General features: G+C 39.3%; 1 pseudogene; it reads left to right on the forward strand.

Annotated features, from left to right (window-relative positions):
• Positions 7,102–8,193, forward strand: LOC110259282 (annotated as a pseudogene).

The following is an 8,193-nucleotide window of genomic DNA, read 5'->3' on the forward strand; positions in this document are numbered from 1 at the left end:
ATCACAGATTGTGACTTGAACCCACATTTTTTTTTTTTAATGTTAAAATCACTCACCTGGTGTCTGGACTTACTGAGGCTCAGGATCTTTGTGTGTCAGTGTAGAAGGTATTTAGTGAGAGGAAAAGTGATAAGCAAGAAATAGGTTTATTAAGATAGGACACTTGTGAGGGATACAGGCAAGCAGGTTCTGCCTTGAGGATTAGGTGGACTACATTTTTATGATACAAGGAAAGTGGGGACGTGGGAAAAGACCACCTTCTTCCTCATTCTTCAAGTAGATGGCAGGCTTAAGTCACTAGCACCTCCTTTCTGTCAGGTAAGAGAGTGACCTTAGGAGGTCAAACTAGGACTGTCATGGTGCTTATTCAATCAGCAGAAGGGTACTAACATATGCTAAATATGTTGAATTACCTCAGGTTTCTGTATTATGAGGGTCTCCTACTTTGGAATGTCATCTTTCCCATAAATTCCTGTTCTTTTCCCTAAAGATCATTATCTTGCTAACTTGAATGCAGGCCTCATTTTATCTTTCACTTAATGGCCTGAGGCATATCTCACACTTTTAATTATGGTGAAGCCTACTTCCTTCTATGAGCAGTCAGGTCATTAACTTACAATGTTCTCCCAAAGTTCCCTAGTTTCCTTCTCTATCTATGGTCCCTACCGGGACTTCTACAACTACTTGTGTAACTTTCCTACTCCATCCCTATCAATATTAAAATAATGAAGGAAAGTAAAACTAAATGATCATTTCAATAATGTAGAAAAAGCATTTGACAAAATTCAATACCATTTCATGATACAAACACTCAGAAAACTAGGACTAGAAAGGAAATTATTTAACATGATTTGTTATTATGATAAGAAATATACACATTTGATCTTTGTCTGTTTCTAGCACAGAACTCCTAAAATTCTTGGAATTTCCTAAGTGGGAGAGTCATTAAATTGTCTTTTGTCATGCTAATGAAGTGACATTAGAAAGCACCAAGGATGGGGTGGCTGGCAGTGGAGCCAACCTAGTGATTAGAGGTTGAGGACTTGTTGTCCCACTCCCAGACTTCTGGGGAGGGAGAGGGACTGGAGAGTGAATCAATCACCAGGGGCCAGGGAGTTACTCAGTGAAGCCTCCTCAAAAACTGAAAAGGGTGGCGTTCAGAGAGCCTCCAGGTTGGTGAACATGTGGAGATCTGGAGAGAATGGTGCACTCAAAGATAGTATAGGAACTCTGTGGTCTGTTCCATGTGCCTTGCCCTATGTGTCTCTCCTGTGAACTAAAAAAATATAACCTGAAAGTTGAGAGTTAAGTTTTATTTGGGGTGAAATTAAGACTTAAGCCCAGGAAACAGCATCTCAGGTAGCCCTGAGAAACTGCTCAAAGGAGGTGAAGGGGGAAGCTAGGATATAAGGTTTTTGCAACAAAAGGAAGGTAGTAGGAACAAAAGACTTAGAGCAAACAGGATTTACAAAAGATTTACAGAAAACCCTTTTCTGTGGGAAGATGTAAAGGTCTGTGCTTACTGGAATCACTCCTTTGATATGCATCTCAGCTGTGGGCCAGTCTTTATTTCTTTCCTGAGTTCCCTCAGGGCTCCCTGGCCCAACCTTGGGAGTGGCTGTTCTCACAGATGACCATGACATCTTTTGTTTTGCCCACTAACTGCAGCCCAGGAGGAAAGGGGGAATATCAAGATATAAGTCATAAAGGTGAAGGGGGAGGGGCATGTAGCCATGCACACATTTTATAGAAGTTTGCTGCTGGTCTTGTGAACGTTACTACTAGTCACTGACATTAGTCATTATTGATGGATTTTAGTGTTTTACTAGATATGAGGAGATGCAAGATTTGGGCACATAAAATCTTCTCCTAAAAATATCTAACTATCTGAAGACCTGTTCTTCCAGTTTTCCCAGAGCAGAGGTGCCTCACTCCTGGTCTCCACCCTGAGCTCCACTCAGGGGGGTGATACAGGTTGGCAGCTGCCGTGGCTCATGTTTTACTCCATGTAGAGGCTGATAGCAAGTGCCAAACTTTAGTTCACACTCCCATCTGGCTGTTTCTGAATAATAAGCTGGTGATCTAGTAAGTAAAATGTTTCTCTGAGTTCTATGAGCCAATCTAGCAAATTAATTGAAACCCCCAAAAGGGATCATGGGGACCTCTGATTTATAGCCACTGTCAGCAGTACATGTACCAACCTGGACTTACCACTGGCATCTGAAGTCCAAGGAAGGGGTCTTTAGAACCTCCAATCTTCAGCCAGTCACCCAGAAGCACAGGTGACAACCCAGGGTTGTGGCTGCTGCCTAACATGTGTGGGTGAAGGCAATCATGTAAGACTGAGCCCTTGACCCTTAACCTGTGGAATCTGATTTGTCTCCAGATAGACAGTGTCAGAACTGAGTTGAATTCTCAGAACTCTGCTGTCTTAAAGGACACACATCCCCTCCCCAAAACACACACACTGGAATTGAGTACAGGAACCCAAAAGACTTGATAAAGGCAATTTACCAAAATCCCATAACTAATCTCATACTCAGAGTTGAAAGATTGGAAGTTTTCCCCCTAAGATCAAAAACAAGACAAGGATGCCCACATTTACCACTGCTGTTCAATATTGTACCATAAGTCCTACCCAGAGTAATTAGGCAAGGAAAAAAAAAGGGGGGGATCCAAATTAGAAAGGAAGAAGTAAAATTATAGTTAGATTAAAAGATCCTTTATATAGAAAATACTAAAGAATCCACCCCAAACTACTAGAGCTATTTATTCATCAAGTCCATCAAAGTTGCAAAGTAATATCAACATGCAAAAAATCAGCTGTGTTTCTACACACCAGAAATAAGCAATATATAAAGGAAGTTAAGAAAACAGTTCCATTTACAATAGCACCAAAATGAATAAATGCCTATGAAACATTTAATCAAAAAGGTGAAAGACATTTGTACTATCACTTTGGAAAATCATTCCTTAATGTTTTATAAAGTTGAATAACCTCAATATTACTATCTCAATATTTATTTTAGATAAGTAAAAGCATATTCCCCCCCCCAAAAAAAAGGAGAGAGACAAAAGAATTCCATAGGAGCTATATCTATAACAACAATAAAGAAAAGAAGATTAAGGATCTCTGAAAATCTTTACTGTAAAAGCAGTAAGAGCACTCACCAAAAAATTGTCAATATCCACATTCTCCAGAACTCTGGAAATTAAAACAAAAACTTGCAACAATCTAAGTAGTGTTTATTCAAGAAAAGTGGATAAATATCAACATAAAAAAGCAAGTTTTTTTTTGTGTTTCAGCTTGTACTATTTCCATCCTCTTCTTGCCAGATTTAACATAGCCCCGAAAGTCAATAGGCCTACAAACCAGGTGAAAATTATTAGCCAAGCAGCCTCTAGAGGCAGCAAAATGGAGCTCCTCCAAAAACCAACTTCCACAGCTTCATCCACAACTGGGAATTGCAGTACAACTGCTGCATTTAGGACTTCATGCCTCCAGTATGGCTCTTCTTGTGTGCATCCCACACCCAGATGTCTGCTGATACTGCAGCCTTGTCTCCATGACGCCATGTTGGTTCTATAGACCTTCCTTTGTGCAACAGAAATGAGAGAAGAAAAGGCTAAATACATGAATTTCATCTTTCTTCTCTTGAAAATGAAACTAAGAGATGACTATAATGAAAACAAACATTCAAAAATACAGTTTTGTCAGGGAGATAAATGCTTTCTTCAGTGCAATTTGTAAATACAGATCTAAGTTTATCTGACTTAGAAGCTTTTTTCTTTTTTTCTGAAAAAAAAAAAAAAGGAAATTGAGTTCATTTCTCAGGATATTCTCACTAACTCTGATCCAGCCTAGAAGAATGAGTGAAATTTCAGTGTCCTCAGTCATGTGAGGTTTTTTTGTCACAATTGACAATGCAGGTCAAGTGTTAGAACTTTGCATGTATTTAATAAATTCTCAATAAGGATAAGAAACAAGGATGATAATAGTGAGGAGGAGGATGCTAATGGTGGTGGTCTGCTTAAAGAAGTTAGAGAAGAGTCATGAAAAATTAAGATTGGGAAAGGAAATCAAGGAGGTGAGGGTTTTGAACATGAGAATAGGCTAATCACTTTAGAGCTATTTTCTCTGTGAGGAATTTTAAATGAATGCCTTTCCTTTGAACCAGGCATCTCACATAAGGAATAGTGAGTTAGGAGGAAAAAGGGATATAGAAGGGAGTAGAAGAAACAGTTCTGGAAAGAGTTACCAATTGACCATTGGATTTAATACATAAAAAGGGAAACAATTTTAGTTGATGTCTTGAGCCATATGAAATTATTCTTTAGCTTATAAGAAGATTAAGGTAATTCAATGGAAAGAGGACACAGAAAATTCAAACTATATCTTTAGTCTCAGCCTAATTGATAGGTTCCTATGATATTTATAAAAAGAAACTTTGTGCTCTGAGAATAAAATAATCATATTGAAACATCTGCTTATGATACAAAGTTCAAGGTATTTATGAAACTCTCATACATAATGCATTCCAAGATAAATAAAGGTTGTTTTGAAAGATAGAATACATACCTGATTGATCCAATTTAGGTATCAAAATTTTGATAGTAAATCAAGGGAAGCCAGTCTAGTTCAGACATCAGTGTAAAGAGACTTTAGGAGAATCTGAATTAGGAGTCAAATAGAGAGAATATAAAAATAAAAGCAGTACTTGCTGTCTCCTCATATGTTGTATGTTCATTTTAATTAAATAAAAATATTTCCTAGTGTCCCTTGGGACTTCCTCTTTGATCTATAGATAATTTGGAAGGGTGTTGTTTAAATTTGAATTTTTTGGAGTTATTTTAGGTATCTTTCTATTATTAATCTCTAGTAAGTTTATTGTGATCATTCTATGATGTCTATCCTTTTAAACTTGTTTTGGAGTTCCCGTTGTGGCTCAGTGGAATCAAACCTGACTAGTATCCATGAGGACAAGGGTTCAATCCCTGGCCTCCCTCAGTAAATTGGGGATCTGGCATTGCTGTGAGCTGTGGTGTAGGTTGCAGATGCGGCTTGGACCCTGCGTTGCTGTGGCCGTGGCATAGGCTGGCAGCTGCAACTCCGATTCAGCCCCTAGCCTGGGAACTTCCATAAGCTGGGGTTGCAGCCCTAAAAAGAAAAAAACAAAACAAAACTTGTTTTATGGGCAAGAACATAGGCTATCTTGGTGAACGTATACTTGAAAAAAATGTGTATTGCGCTCTTGGTGGCAAAATGTTCTCTAAATGCCAATTATATCTGTTTGGTTCAAGGTGTTCAGTTCTTTTATGTCTTTATTTTTTGTTTACTTGTTCTATTGATTACTGACTAAGGAGTGAAGTCTCCAAAGAACTGGATTTCTCTGTTTTTCTTTACAGTTCTATCAATTTTTGCTTAGGTACACATATATTTATTTGGTTTTTGTTCTTAGATGCACACAAATGCAGGATTCATGTCCTCTTGCTGAATTGATCCTTTATTCAGTATGTAACATTCCTGTTTATTCCAAGTAATTTTCTTCTGAAATCTGCTTTGTTATTACCATGTGATCATTCTATGATGATCATTCCATCTCTGGTAAGAAAAATTCTCAAATGATCCCTGATCACTCATACCCTTGAGTAATATCCTCCCCTGGAGCTGACTAGCAAATATGATGGAATAAGGTTTTATGTTGTATGGCAAAGGTGAAGGGATTTTACAGATGTAGGGAAAGTTCTCAGGTAGTTGAGTTTGAGTTAATAAAAAGGATGTTTATCCTGGGTAGGTCTGAGTGGATCAGGTAAACCCTTAAAATAGGCAAAAAGAAGCAGCAGCAGATGTTCTACTTTGGGCTTGAAGGACATAAACTGCCACGTTGTCAAGAAAGCCATGTGGCTAGAAATGGTGGGTGACCTGAGAGCCTTGGTTCTATAACCACAAGAAACAATTCCATCAACAACCTGTGAGTTTGGAAGAGACTCCCAAACCTCAGAGGAGATTGCAGCCTTGGAAAGCGCTTGTATTTCAGCTTATTGAGTACTTGAGCACAGGATTCAGCTGATGCATATCTGGACTCCTGACCCACAGACACTGTGATATAGTAAATTTGTTTTGATTTAATCCACTAAATTTGTGATCATTTGTTATTCTCCAGTAGAAAATGATGTGCCAATTTTCCTTGGTTATATGTTTTCCTGGCATGTCTTTTTTCTTTCTTTTTATAGGTATACCTTAATTTATTCTGCTTTATTTTTATTGTGCTTTGCAGATAATGTGTTTTTTACAAATTGAAGGATTGTGGCAACCCTGCATTTTCAGATGATGATATACTTACCAACATATTTCCAGTGATTTTTTTTCCAGTAAATAAGAATTTCCACTTGGCATCATTTTCTTTTAGACTAAAGACCTTCTATTTGCCATTTTCTGTGTGTCGGTCAGCTTCCAAATATATATATATATGTTTTTTAATCAAGAATATGTTTATTTTGCTTTTATTTCTGAAAGTTATTTATTTAAGCTTCATATAGAATTCTAGATCGGCAATTTCCTTCTTTCAGTACTTTAGAGATGTTCCTTTGTCTTTCAACATTTTTGTGTTAGTTGTTGTTGTTTTTCCTGATGAGATGTTAGTTGTCTTTCTATCAGGGCTTTCGGCTGTATGCCTGAGTGAGGTTTTCTTTTCATTGACCCAGTTTGAGGCAGTGGTACCTACAGGAATTTGGTCTTCCAAGATTGGAGCTCTGGTTACTGTAAGCCTTGCTCCCTTCTCCAGAAGGTGAAGTTGGCCTGACACATCCTGACTGGGAAAGAGGTGGGCCAGCATATCATTGATAAGATTCAATAGGTGTCCTTCAGCCTGCAGAAACAATCCTGCAAAGTAGGAATCATGAAGTCTTTGGGGTTTTTTTTGTTTGTTTTGATTTTGTTTTTGTCTTTTTAGGGCTGCACCCGTGGCATATGGAGGTTCCCAGGCTAGGGGTTGAATCAGAGCTGTAGCTGCCAGCCTACGCCATAGCAACATAGGATCCGAGCCACATCCATGACCTACACCACAGCTCATGGCCAGATCCTTAACCCACTGAACGAGGCCAGGGATAGAACCTACGTCCTCATGGATGCTAGTCAGGTTCGTCAACTATTGAGCCATGTTGGGAACTCTGGAATCATGAAGGCTTTGAATCATCCCAACATAAATCATCTGAAGTGATGGAAACTGAGGAATCTCTCTACCTCATCATGGAATAGTAGAGGAAAGGTTTGATTGCCTAGGGACTCATGGATTTATGACAGAAAAGAGGCCCAAGCCCAGTTCTAAAAGGCAGTGTCTACTGTGGAGTACTGTCACTAGCAAGTTTGTTGCACATAGAGAATTAAAAGAAAAAAGCCTGCACTTTGATGCTGGTGTGAATGTCAAGATTAAAGTCTTTAGCCTAAGCAACAAATTCACTTTTGGTAGCAATCTGGGTACCATGTGGGGCAGTCCCCCTTATGCAGCCTGAAAGTCTTTCAGGGTCAAAAGTTTGAAGGCCCCCCAGTGAATGCATGGAGCTCTGTGTGTGGGCTGGGGCAGGGGGTGTCATCCTATATATACTGATCAGCAGATTCTTGCCTTCTGATGCCCAGAAATTTAAGGAGCTGTAGAAGCAGGTGCTGAGACAACACCACCATATCCCCTCCTACATGTCCATAGGGTATGACTTGCTCAAGAAATTTCTCATTCTCAATCCCAGCAAAAAAAAAGCACTTTAGAGCAAATCATGAAAGATTGATGGATGAATGTAGATCATGAAGATAATGAAAGAAAGCCTTTTGTGGGCCACCCCTGACTCTCAGGACCACCAGATGTTGTCTGCAGGTTACAAGGGAAGAGATCCATGTCTTCAGATGGGCTGGAAATACACCAAAGTGATAGCCACCTCCTTGCTCCAGGGCTACAAGGGATCCAAGCTGGAGGATCACACTATCACCCTGAAAGTCCAGCCATTAGCTGAGCTAAAAAATGGCACCCCTTCCCATCCTACAAGGTACATCACAGCACCTCTGCTAACCTCAAGCAGCAGAGTTTTAGCAAGGCTGCCATTCCTGCCTTCAATCCCTACTCTAAGAATACTCAAGGTAGGCTTTCCCACTGTGGCTTAGCGGGTTAAGAACCCAACTAGTATCTATGAGGATACGGGTTC

This window comes from Sus scrofa, chromosome 2, assembly GCF_000003025.6.
Source record: "Sus scrofa isolate TJ Tabasco breed Duroc chromosome 2, Sscrofa11.1, whole genome shotgun sequence".
NCBI lineage: Eukaryota > Metazoa > Chordata > Mammalia > Artiodactyla > Suidae > Sus > Sus scrofa.